Source organism: Ochotona princeps, chromosome 12 (assembly GCF_030435755.1).
Source record: "Ochotona princeps isolate mOchPri1 chromosome 12, mOchPri1.hap1, whole genome shotgun sequence".
Classification (NCBI taxonomy): Eukaryota; Metazoa; Chordata; class Mammalia; order Lagomorpha; family Ochotonidae; genus Ochotona; species Ochotona princeps.
The window spans coordinates 65241945-65253389 of NC_080843.1; the positions used below are offsets into that span (position 1 = coordinate 65241945).

General features: G+C 48.1%; 1 long non-coding RNA gene across 1 annotated transcript; it reads right to left on the reverse strand.

The window, feature by feature from the left end:
* Nucleotides 1–2107: 2107 nt before the first annotated feature.
* On the reverse strand, nt 2108–8697 carry LOC131481560 (uncharacterized). The gene is made up of 3 exons (XR_009246387.1): nt 8583–8697; nt 4694–4805; nt 2108–2715 (listed from the first exon to the last, which is right to left on the reverse strand). It is a non-coding gene; the product is annotated as an uncharacterized LOC131481560 (long non-coding RNA).
* Between the last annotated feature and the right edge of the window lie 2748 nt (nt 8698–11445).

Below are 11445 nucleotides of genomic sequence, written 5' to 3' on the forward strand. Positions count from 1 at the left end.
CAGAACTATCAAAACCACTTTAATAACACCCTCAAAACACTCTTTCCCACATCAGGGTCTCTAAGGTATCATCAAACAATGGTTCCCCATCCATGTACTGATGTAGTTTGACAGCAAGGAGAGGACCCCTCCCCCTCCCCAACTGTGGACACAGGAGAAAAAAAATAACTGAGACATTTGTCCCACCCACCTTCCTCCATGCCTCTACTCTCCCCACCCTAATCGGAGACCCATGTGTGTATCCCTCTCAATATTAAAAATTAAAAAACAATTAAGGGCCCGGTGAGGTGGCCTAGCAGTTAAAATCCTTGCATTGAATGTGCCAGGATCCCATATGGTCACCGGTTCTAATCCAGATCCCTGCTTGTGGCCTGGGAAAGCAGTGGAGGATGGCCCAAAACCTTGGGACCCTACCCTTGCGGGGAAGACCTGGATTAAGTTCCTGGCTCCCAGCTTTGGATCGGCACAGCACCGGCCATTGTGGTCACTTGGGGAGTGAATCATTGGATAGAAGATCTTCCTCTCTGTCTCTCCTCCTCTCTGTATATCTGACTTTGCAATAAAAATAAAATAAATCTTTAAAAAATTAAAGTATAAAATATTTTATAATATATAATGAATAATATTTTAAAATATAATATATAAATTTAAATATATAATATATAAAATAATGGAAGATAATAAAAAGAAGCAAAAGTTATTCAAATACATTTCTTCAAAATTCAAAAAAACACAATCAGAATTATTTCATCTAATCACTACAACTCAATTAGATAAATATTAATTTACAATTCCATTTTACAGAGAGAAAAGCGGAACCTTAGAGAATTAGCACAACTCCAAGGTGACGTTATGGGAGAGATATTTTGAAGGTGGAATTGAAAAAGCTAAGGGACTGGTGTAGAGTGGCGCAGTGGGTTAAACCTCACCATGGACACTAGCATTCCTTAAGAGCTCCACATTTGAATCCCAGCTGCTTCACTTCCCACTCAGTTCGCTGCTAACAGCCTGGAAAAGCAGCAGCAGGTGGCCCGCGTGCTTGGTCCCCTGCACCCACATGGGAAGCTGGGGCATTTCAGACTCCTGGCTTGGCCTGGCCCATGCGCAGCTGTTGCCACCACTGGAAGAGTGGCCCACCCGATGAATTCTCTGTCTCTCTGTCCCTTTGTCTCCCTCCCTCTCCTCCCCCTTCCTTTAACTCTGACTTACATGAATTTAAAATGATCATAAGATCCTCAGGCAATTCTTTTCGGTGATTGTTCTCAAATTCTTACCAAATCCTCTCCAAGGATAAACCCGTGAATATATTAAAAGAAGTAAACCTTACACAAATTCAACAATAACATTTTCAAATTGCTGGGAGAAAAGGGAATATTAGCCAGCTTGGCTTTGCAGATGCAATATTCTCTCCGTGGCCGTGACACTGTTCCACGTGGTCCCCAAAGCCTGGGATATCAGCTCCTCTGCGACTCCAGGTGGTGCCACCGCTGGTCGTGCCTTAATTGTCCCACTCAGTCGCCTTCACAAGCTGCAGACAGCTCAGGTTGCAAGAGCAGAGTCCTTCCCCTCACTTCCTCCCGGATTTCCAGGCTCTGCCTGTCTACTGCTTTAGTCAAGACTTGGAGCTGTGGGGCGCCTCATCTCCGGCTTGCCCATAAACAGCTCCTGAGAGCCACATGCCATCGAGGTACCACGGGAGCGCCCCAGCTGGGCCGGTGAAGTCGGTTCGCCAGTGTCCGTCTCATGAGGGAACATGTCCAAAGTGCATCGATAGGGCACATAACCTGGGGGCGGTTGGACAGAATTCCAAGGGCCTTCCTGTGCGAGATCAAATGCTGACTAGCAGCCCGCAGCCTCTGAGCGATCCCCTCCCCCAGCACAGAGCATTCAGGAACAACCACCAAATGGCCCGCCGTGGAGCGGATGTGTTTATTTTAGCTGTCCTTAGCAAGTGAAGTCAATCAGATCCAGCCTTACCGTGATCTATATCTGGCATGAAAGCCATAGGAACCCCAGTCTCCCCCAGGGACCTTCTCCCCTCCCTCAGTCTCCTGAGACTGGGAGCAAGCAGGGACTTCACTCCAGCCTCATTTCCCAGTTAATGATTATGGAGTCCTGCACGGTGACTGCTGAAGGGGAGCCTTCTTGCTTTCCCAAAAGAGGCATGCTGGGCAGCCTCCCTATCCTGTTGTTTTGCCTTGGTTTAGGTCGGCTTTCCCTGGCGCGGCTGCAGTACCAGCCGCAAGTTAAAGTAAACTGCTTCGTCTTCGAGGTCAAACTCCGGCTCTGCCACCCGCTCCTTGTGTGCCCCTGGAGCAAACGCTATGCTCCACGTGCCTTGGTTTTTAACACGGGGATCTTGGTGAAACCGAGGTCCTGGGATTCTGTGAAGATTAATTGTTAATGTAAGAAGTGCTTCGGTAGAATTTGGTGCAAAGTAAATACTGCACTAACCTTTGCTGTGGTTGTTACAAATCCTTAAAGCAAAAATCAAGGTATCTGCTTAGAAAACATTTTGTGCGGGTTTCAGAGCTGGTAGGGTGACAAGGTGTGTTTGGATTTATGGTCTGTTGGTGTTTACAGGTTGAAGAAGTGGCAGGGCAAGCGTGCATTGAGAGCAAAGTTGGAGTTCAGTCACAAAGGTGAACTTGGGCTCTGTGCTGTTAGGAGGGAGTGGATGGGATCCACAATGGAAAGTTTCCTGGGCTTCTGGACCTTGGGCGAAAAAAAAAATGCAAGATTAGAAATGATAAAGGGGAAGTGGGAGTTGTCTTGTATTTGCTTAAATTTTTTTTTAAATTACAAAAGCAATGAAGGTCCACTGGGAAATATGCATGTCTGTTTAAAGCAGAAAATGTCATTAAACCTCCTCCCTCCAGAGATAACCATTGTTAATTCCCTCACAGATTTCCTGTTCTAGTCTTTTGAGATAACCTGGGCAAACCCGGGCCATGGGAAAGGAAAACCTGAGGACGCAGGGAGCTGTGCGTGCAGGCCCCCTGGGTCTGTGCTAGGGAAGCTGGCCTTGACTCTGGTGCCTGCAGTCCAAGCCTCATGCAGCTAACAAAGCAACAGGGTTTATCACAATCATAATCAGCTTCTTCTGCCCTGCCCAGCCTGAAGAGGGCTGAATCTTCTAAGCACCAAATAACATGTAAATTCAACACAGAAAGCTAGTATCTGATCGTTCACATTGCAAAACCAGCTGATTATTCACTGGAGATGATTTCGATGGTTGCGTTTGATAGGCAGAGAGACACAGCAGCACAGTTATTCAAAGAGAGGTATCCATTCCCCTCTCTTATTCATTCCCCCAAAACTAACCATGACCAGGATTGGGCTGGGGACCAAGACGGGCACTGAGAATTCATGGGTGCCGGGGACACAACTACTCGAGCCACCCCACCCGCAGCTACTCCCAGAGTCCCTATGTGTAGGGCTCTGCAGTGAGGAGCTGGAGCCGGACTTGAGCCAGGGCTCGGTGATAATGGCACAATGTACTTAGAGTTCAGGCGAGTTGGAGCTCTTGGACTCTGGCAAAACGAGCCTGCCTCTAACTGCCCGCAGTCCTGATAGTCCCACTTTATCTCATTAGGACACAAACTGGCCTGATTGTATATCCACCTGGGGTGCCAGTTTCTGCCTTAGTGGAGAGAGCTCTTCCTGCCAGACCTTGCTTGTGGCACTGCTTTCCTTATCTTTCTTTATGCCACTGGCCGGTCTCAGATGGCCCGCTCCCACTGAGGTCTCGCTCTGTCCCTCACTTACGAACAACCCTGTGGTCCACTCATGTTGGGTATTTTTCAGTGCCAGAGAGCCCACTCGTATGTGAATATATACTTATTTTTTCACTGATAACTAATTTTTATTCCTATTTTTACACACTACTAGTCTTTGCTTAGTATTTCTATCTCTTCTGCAGGCAAGGACCTGCATTAAAAATTAGTATATTCATTATTATGGGCTGTGGACATCTTAGCTAGGCTAAATGCTAACTGCTTAGCTAATACCAAATGCTGATCATGGATTTTTCAAGATTTGTTTGGAGTATTAAAATGTATTGCTTATTTGGGGTGATTGAAAAAAAGATTTATTGTATTTGTTTGAAACAGCATGAAGGAAAGCTAAATAGCTAAAATGGCTAAGGCTGGGGCAGACTGAACACGGGAACCAGGAGCTACTTCCTGGTGTCCCACATGGGTGCAGGGGCCCAGGCACTTGGGCCATCCTCTGCTGCTTTCCCAGGTACACTAGCAGGGAGCTGGGTTAGAAGTAGAGCAGCCAGGACTAGAAGCAGTACCATTTGGGATGCCAGAGTCACAGGCAACAGCCTAACCCACTAGGCTACAACGCAACCCCCCCCCATTTGGAGCATTTTACCGTTTTTAAGAATAAGTTTTCCTTTTATTGAAAAACAATCCGCATTATACAAATGTTGCTATCAATATCTGAATATTTTTTTAACATGTCTATATTTTTGCTAAGAGTTAGAACACACAGCCTGTAACACCTCTGAAACATCATCAAGTATTTCGAGAGTCATTACACGAACTAGGTGTGGACATGAAAAATAAAGCTTGCCAGTCACGGTGAATTTCTCTAAATTTTAAATTTTCTAAAGGCTAACAAAGCAGATTTGTCCTCTTGATGCAGTGTATCACAATCTTTTACAAACGTCACAGGCCTTATTGACCTTGAATGATTTAGAAATTCTGAGTTTGCTTTCAGGAATTGCCCATATTCTTTTGAAAGTCTCTCTGATTGCATCTTCTTTTTAATCATATCACTTTGCGTCTTAAAAAGGACTGGAGAACATAAATCAGGGTTGTATTTGTTTTTGAAATAATTTGAAAGTTACAGAAAAGTTGTAAGACTTAAATGGCAAACGTCTGTGTCATCTTTCTCTTAAAAACATTTTTTAAGTTTATTTGCAAGGTGAGGAGATAGATCCTGACTGTGGGTGGAGAGGCTCAGGAAGCGAAGCGTAGGAGAGGGGAAGATCTTTCCACCTTCCATTCTGTGCTTGTAGGAAGTTGCAGAGCACCCTTCCACATTACCAGCCTCCATGTGGTTGTGAAGGGCAGTGCCTTCATGATACTGCCCCAGACTCCTGGTCCAGGAAATACGGCCTGGGGGAATGTTCACTGAAGGACAGAGAGGTGGGTAGAATTTACAAAGAAGCAGGCCTGGTGGCATGGCCTAGTGGCTAAAGTCCTCGCCTTGAAAGCCCTGGGATCCCATATGGGCGCCGGTTCTAATCCCGGCAGCTCCACTTCCCATCCAGCTCCCTTCTTGTGGCCTGGGAAAGCAGTTGAGGACGGCTCCAAAGCCTTGGGACCCTGCACCCATGTGGAAGACCTGGAAGAGGTTCCTGGTTCCCGGCATCGGATTGACGCACCAGCCCGTTGCGGCTCACTTGGGGAGTGAATCATCGGACGGAAGATCTTCCTCTCTGTCTCTCCTCCTCTGTGTATATCTGGCTGTAATAAAATGAATAAATCTTTAAAAAAAAAAAAAAAGAATTTACGAAGAAGCTGGGCAAGTGTGACTTCCAGTTCTTGACCCTAAGCTTGTCACCTACCTGCCCCATTTCATCTGCTTATCATAGATTTTCAGCTCTTACTCTTGGATTGTGGAAGGGTGCTGATTCATCACATCTTCTGTAATTACTTCTTGCTGATTAGGGACATCCTGGTTTCAGAACTCTCTATCTTATCTAATGGATCCCTTTCTGAGCTGGAGAACTTCCACTCAGTGCCAATGGCTTTGTGCCTCACATCTTCATCATTACTCTAAGATGTGCTGGCTTCTTTGCACAGCAGTCAGCAACATAGTGGTCTAATCATGTAACGTGTGCACATGGCCAGACCTTGCAGATGGAACGGCCTGGAACTAGGAGGCCCAGGGCTGCAGCTCTGACCACATCAAAAACCCTCAGTGATCCCCATGCTGGACCAGCATTCTAGCAAGGGATTACCGATGGTCTGCTCACTCCCCTGCCCCCTGCTCCATCTTGAAGACTTAATGGGAGAGAGTGGGAAGCTGTATTTGGTGTATTGGTGGTGTTGACACAGAGTTAGCATGAGCCAGGTCCAGAATGTCCTCCAACTTTCTCTTCGGCAGTGCTAACACTTGCCTAGGTCTAAGGCAACCTACACAGTTGCCTGCAGTTGGGCTGGAGTATTCGATGCCACTGTTAGCTATGGTTTGGATGTGGCTAATCTCCCACAGCTCACGAGCAAGAAGCTTGGTAACAGGGTGATAATATTGAAATGGGCCTGTAATAGGTAGGACCTACAGAAGGTGCTGTCGTTCTTTTTTTTTTTTTTTAAGACTTATTTATTTTTATTGGAAAATCAGATATACAGAGAGGAGGCTCTTCCATCCACTGATTCACTCCTCAAGTGCCACAACAGCCAGAGCTGAGATGAGCTGAAGCCAGGAGCTTCCTTCGGGTCTCCCATGTGGGCATAGGGTCCCAAGGCTTTGGGCCTTCCTTGACTGCTTTCCCAGGCCACAGACAAAGAGCTGGATGGGAAGCGGGGCTGCCCGGATTAGAACTGGAGTCCATAGGGATCCTGGTGCATACAAGGTCAGGACTTTAGCCTCTAGGCTACCACACCGGGATTGATTTGTACTGTTCCTATGGAACTCTGCTTACCTGCTGTAAGAGTGAAGTGATCGAGAGCAGAGCTGGCCCCTGAGTCTCTCTGGCTTCCGTCTCACATGCATGCTCCTGCCGTGCTGCGATGCAGCCAGCAGCCCTCTCAAGAGGACTGGGGCTGCCCAACCTTGACCTTTCCCCAAGAAGCCTCTTTTCTTGGCAACACACCCGGCCTTGGGTGCTTTGTTTTAGCCACGGAGAAAGCACTAAGACAAGCCTTAGAGCCTGTCCTGCGCTTCTGTCTGTTACTGAGTCCAGGGGAGCAGCCTGCAGAGACCTCATCAAGGACACAGCCCCACTGCAGCCCCTGGGAGAGCTGAGAGAGTGGATGCTGATTCTCCCAGTGTCACTAGAGGAGGTCAGAGCTTCCCAGGGACAGTAGGGACCAGCCAGGACCATGAGTAAGAGTTTTCAAGTTTTGTTTAGCTCTTTGGCATAGTTCACATCGGACACGTGTCTTCTCTAGCATAGTGACTCCGAGTTTTGCCTTTGTTTAATGTGTATGAGGTGTGTGTGGGGGGGTGTGGTGCTCCAAATAGCTTATGGAAAAAGGAACCAAAAGATAAGTTAGGGAGCTGGCTGTGTGGCACAGCAGGCTCAGCCACCGTGTGCAATGCCAACAGCCCAAGGTGGTCTGGTTTGAGCCCCAGCTGCTCTGCTTCTGATCCAGCTCCCTGCTAGTGTGCGTGGGAAGACATTGTGAACTCACTGAAGAACCTAGATGTTTTCTGCTTTTATGTTTCTGCCTTACTTGCTTGGCTGGGGGCTGTGAACTCCAGGCCTGACAGTCTATGTGGCACCCAGCAGGACACCTGGCAGGTCACGTAGGCAGACCACGCCTCAGAAAGGAAGTACCTGGTGTTATATAAGACCCACGCCTATAGCCCATCAGTTTGTACTTTTTGAAAGTTGCTTGCTTCAAACCCACCAATAGAAGCCTGCCAACTTGCTCTTTTTGAAAGTTAACAGTTAAACTGACCAATCATGAATGTATAATTAGTAGCCTGAAATGTTTGAGAACCCTGTGCTGTTCAACCTCGCTCTTTTTTTTTCCCTGCCCTGCTGTTCCTGCTGCAGCCTTGGGGGCTGGGGGCGGGGGAAGTTTCTGGGAGACCCAGATTAGCCTGAATAAACCGCCTTTATATGTTAGCACTGACTTCAGACTCGATGATTTTCTGGGGAATCTCAAATCCGGCACAACAATCCCTGCCAGCCATGTGCCAGACCCTCATGGAGTTCCTGGCTCTTGGCTTCTAAGTGGGTCATTCCTGGCTGTTGCAGACATCTGGAGAGTAAACCATTGGCTGGAAGATCTCACTTGTCTGTTTCTCCACCTTTCCAATAAATGGGATTTTTTAAGGGATAAACTTATCCTTTGGCACAAAGAAATCGAAATCCAACCTCATTGTGCTTGGAATGGCAAGATTGGCAGCGATTCATAACTGTTGAACTGTCAAAACCACTTGAGCAAGGCCCTCGGAGCATGCCCCACATCGGGGACCTGGGGTGGGTGCGAGACTGGTGGGGCTTCTCCCTTTACCACCTCCTTTACCCCAGATACAAAAGAAAAAACAATGTGGAAATAATAGTCTTATAGTCTTACCCACTTTCCTGTAGCTCTTGAAACTTTTTGCCCTAATTAACTATATAAAGATTGTCAAAAATAAAGAAAAAATTAAAAAAAAGAAAGAAATTAAAATCCACACAAAATTGATCTCATAATATGCATTTCCTATGAACTTCCTGAAGATTTCTCTGTGCGTACACTTCAAAGCTTGGCTGGTGGTGGGATACCAAATAAAATTTTTAACATTTTTTTGTTAATGGAGAGGCAGATTTATAGAGAGAAGGAGAGAGAGAGGGAGAGAGAAAGATCTTTCTTCGCTAATGCCATGGCTTCCCTGTCCCCCACTCTTACCTGTTTGTCTCCTTTCTACTCCCTCTGGACTATGTCCACTCCCTTGTAGCTTAGCCGTGTACCTGGAGCAGCTGCGGTAGCAGCAGTTCCGGAATTGGTGTTTGATGGTTCGGGGCTCACCCTTTCTGATGTCACAAGCAAAGGACTCTGCAGGTTCCTGGCCCTGGAACTGCCTCCACGCACAAAGGTGGAGACTTGCTTAGTAACTCAGGGTAGGGATGAAGCTACCTACTGTCATTCCTCTCAGAGCCGTCCCCCCTACCTAGGGGGACATCAGCAGGACCCTTGGGATCTCCAGAGCCAGCAAAGGGACAGTATAGTGCTATCGAAAACAGTTGATCAAATTAAGATAGGGGCTGCGGGGAATCCTTCAGCATCAACAGAGAATGAAGTGACTTTTTGAAGGGTCATATGGAGAAAGCTGAACTACGCCCCCTCAACTGACACACACTGTCTAAACCTCTTAGCGAAAGTGTCTGGTGTAAGGTGTCAAGGAGAACCACCAGTGCGAACTGAGAACCAGGCAATTCTTCTATGCAGCTGTGATCATCCAGATTCAAGAGCAGGGTGTTTTTCCTATTTGGGACCTGGGAGGAGACAGGAATGCACTGGGAAGGTGAGGGACGAGCAGCAAGACTCAAGTGCCTGTTGGAGAAGTGGATATAAGGCATTTGTATCAGGAACCCTGTGTCAAACAGGTGAGAGTCTGGTACCTCTCCCCTTCCACCCTGAACCCAGCCAACAAGAGGCGGCGAGCTTCATCCTCCATCCCGTTTGCTGCACGAGCCTTCATCCAAGACATGAAGCCTCCTCTGCTTAAACAGGGCTCCCTCTGGGGAGGAGGTGAGGTAGGCAGAAAACACAGGGATCCTTCACTACATACAACCTGTGAGTGAGTCCAGGAGGGGTACCTAGGCACAGGGTACAGCCTTGGTCTATGCGACAGCTGTCCGTGCCATTGGTGAGCGGGGCAGGTGTTTGGCTTAGCAGCAAAAACACTGGCTCAGAAACCTGCATTATAGTTTGGAGTAGCTGGTTACATCCTAGACCTGCTCCCAGCTCCAGCTGCTTTGGCCTGCAGACCCTGGAGGCAGTATGAAAGAAAGCTCAAGTCACCGGGTTTCTGTCACCCATTTGGGAAACCCAGGTTTGGGTTTCTGTTTCCAGTCTTTGGCCTTGGCATAACCCCAGTATTAACAGATATTTTGGAAGGAAATCAACATGCAAATTTAAAAAGTATTTGGAAAAAGATAAAAAGATAAAAAGAAAGGACATGAATGAGAAAGGGAGGGACTCAGACTCAAATCTTAGTCTCTTTACAGCCACGCTGCCATCACAGCCTAACAGGTTGCTCCCCAGAAAATGCTGGATGTGGTGGATCTTCTACCTCAAGTTCCTCAGAGTCGGTGATGCCCAGGCTCACTTTGCAGCTGCCTGTTCTGTGGGAGTGAGGGGAGGTGGGAAGCCAGATCTAGTTCCATGGCCTATCTTTAACCTTTGTGCTCCAGGCTAGAAAAGCTACTGAAAGCACGGCCCAGGTCTAGTCTGGAGACACTTCCCGGATCCACCTTACCGGGCTGGCACTCACGGCCCTCCACTTTCCCACGGAGGGCAGAGTTGGGGAATCACAGATGTGTCTCTCGGTGGAAGGCACAAACCCTGAAATTAAGAAGTCCCAGGCTTGTTACTTGCCAGATATTTGCTTGAAGCAGGGGGAGATGGGGGGCCTCTGTGTGGGGGTGAAGGGAACAAAGAGCTGGGGAGTGGCTCCTGATCCCTGGGTAGGCTTTCTCATAGCTTCTGCTTTATGCAGTTAGCATGCAGAAGGCTGTGTGAAGCACCTGTAGTTATCATTCAGAACTTCAGAAAAGACAGGTTTGTTTATTTATTTGAAAGAGTTACAAACACACAGAGAGAGACAGAGTGAAGTCTTGATGCTAGCCCAAGTGGCTGCCAAGGACCTAGGTGGTGTCTAGCTGGAGCCAGAAGCCGAGTGCCTTATCTGGGTCTCCCAAGTTGTGCAGAAGCCCAATTCCTTGGGACATGCCCTGCTCTTTGCCCAGCAACATCAACAGAGAGCTGAACTGGCAGCGGAGCAGCCAGGATGCTATGTCCATATGGAATGCCCATGTCACAGGGGGCGGCTTTACCCACTATGCCATAAGACCAATTCTTTCTTCAGGACTTAAGACACTTTTGGAGGGTAGAAGTTTTCAGCCCCAAATGACCCCTAGGAATTAAATTCAACCCTATGTGAAGAGGGTCTTGCCCAGTGGGGTCTGTTCAAGCTCCATTTTAAGCCGACTCCATTCGGGATCACCGTGGTAGGTACCGGGACCCCTGCAATGGGGTCTGGCAGTCGGGGAGAAAGGACTTAGCATCAAATTCAGCAGGGATGACTGGGACTTGACAGCCAAGCAGAAGGCTGGAGGCAGGGGATGGTTAGCTCCCAAGAGGAAGCATCAGGAGTGGGGGCATTCCTGCTGCAGACTAGCCCTTGAGACACAGCTGGGGTCGAGGAAGCTGATACAATGAGGAGGGTGACCAGTTGCTAAACTGACTTAGTGGGATTCTCTGTGCCAAAGGTGGATTTTATAGGGAAGTGCATAGATGGGCCTGAAAGGAACAGAGCCTGGCTCCAGTGTGGCTGGGAGGAGATTTTGTCACAGTCCCTGTGTGTGGGAAGGTGCTGGGGTTAGTGACCTCAGGGCCCTGGAGGTTGGGAAGTGCCAGGAGGTGAGCAAGACAGGTGGCTGGAAAGCTCCACTTCCATCCCCCAATACCTGCCTCTTCCTTAGGGCTGCCCAGGGCTGGCCCGGAAGCGCGGGCTGACCTCATCCCCCGGTTGAGGGACTGTCCTGGA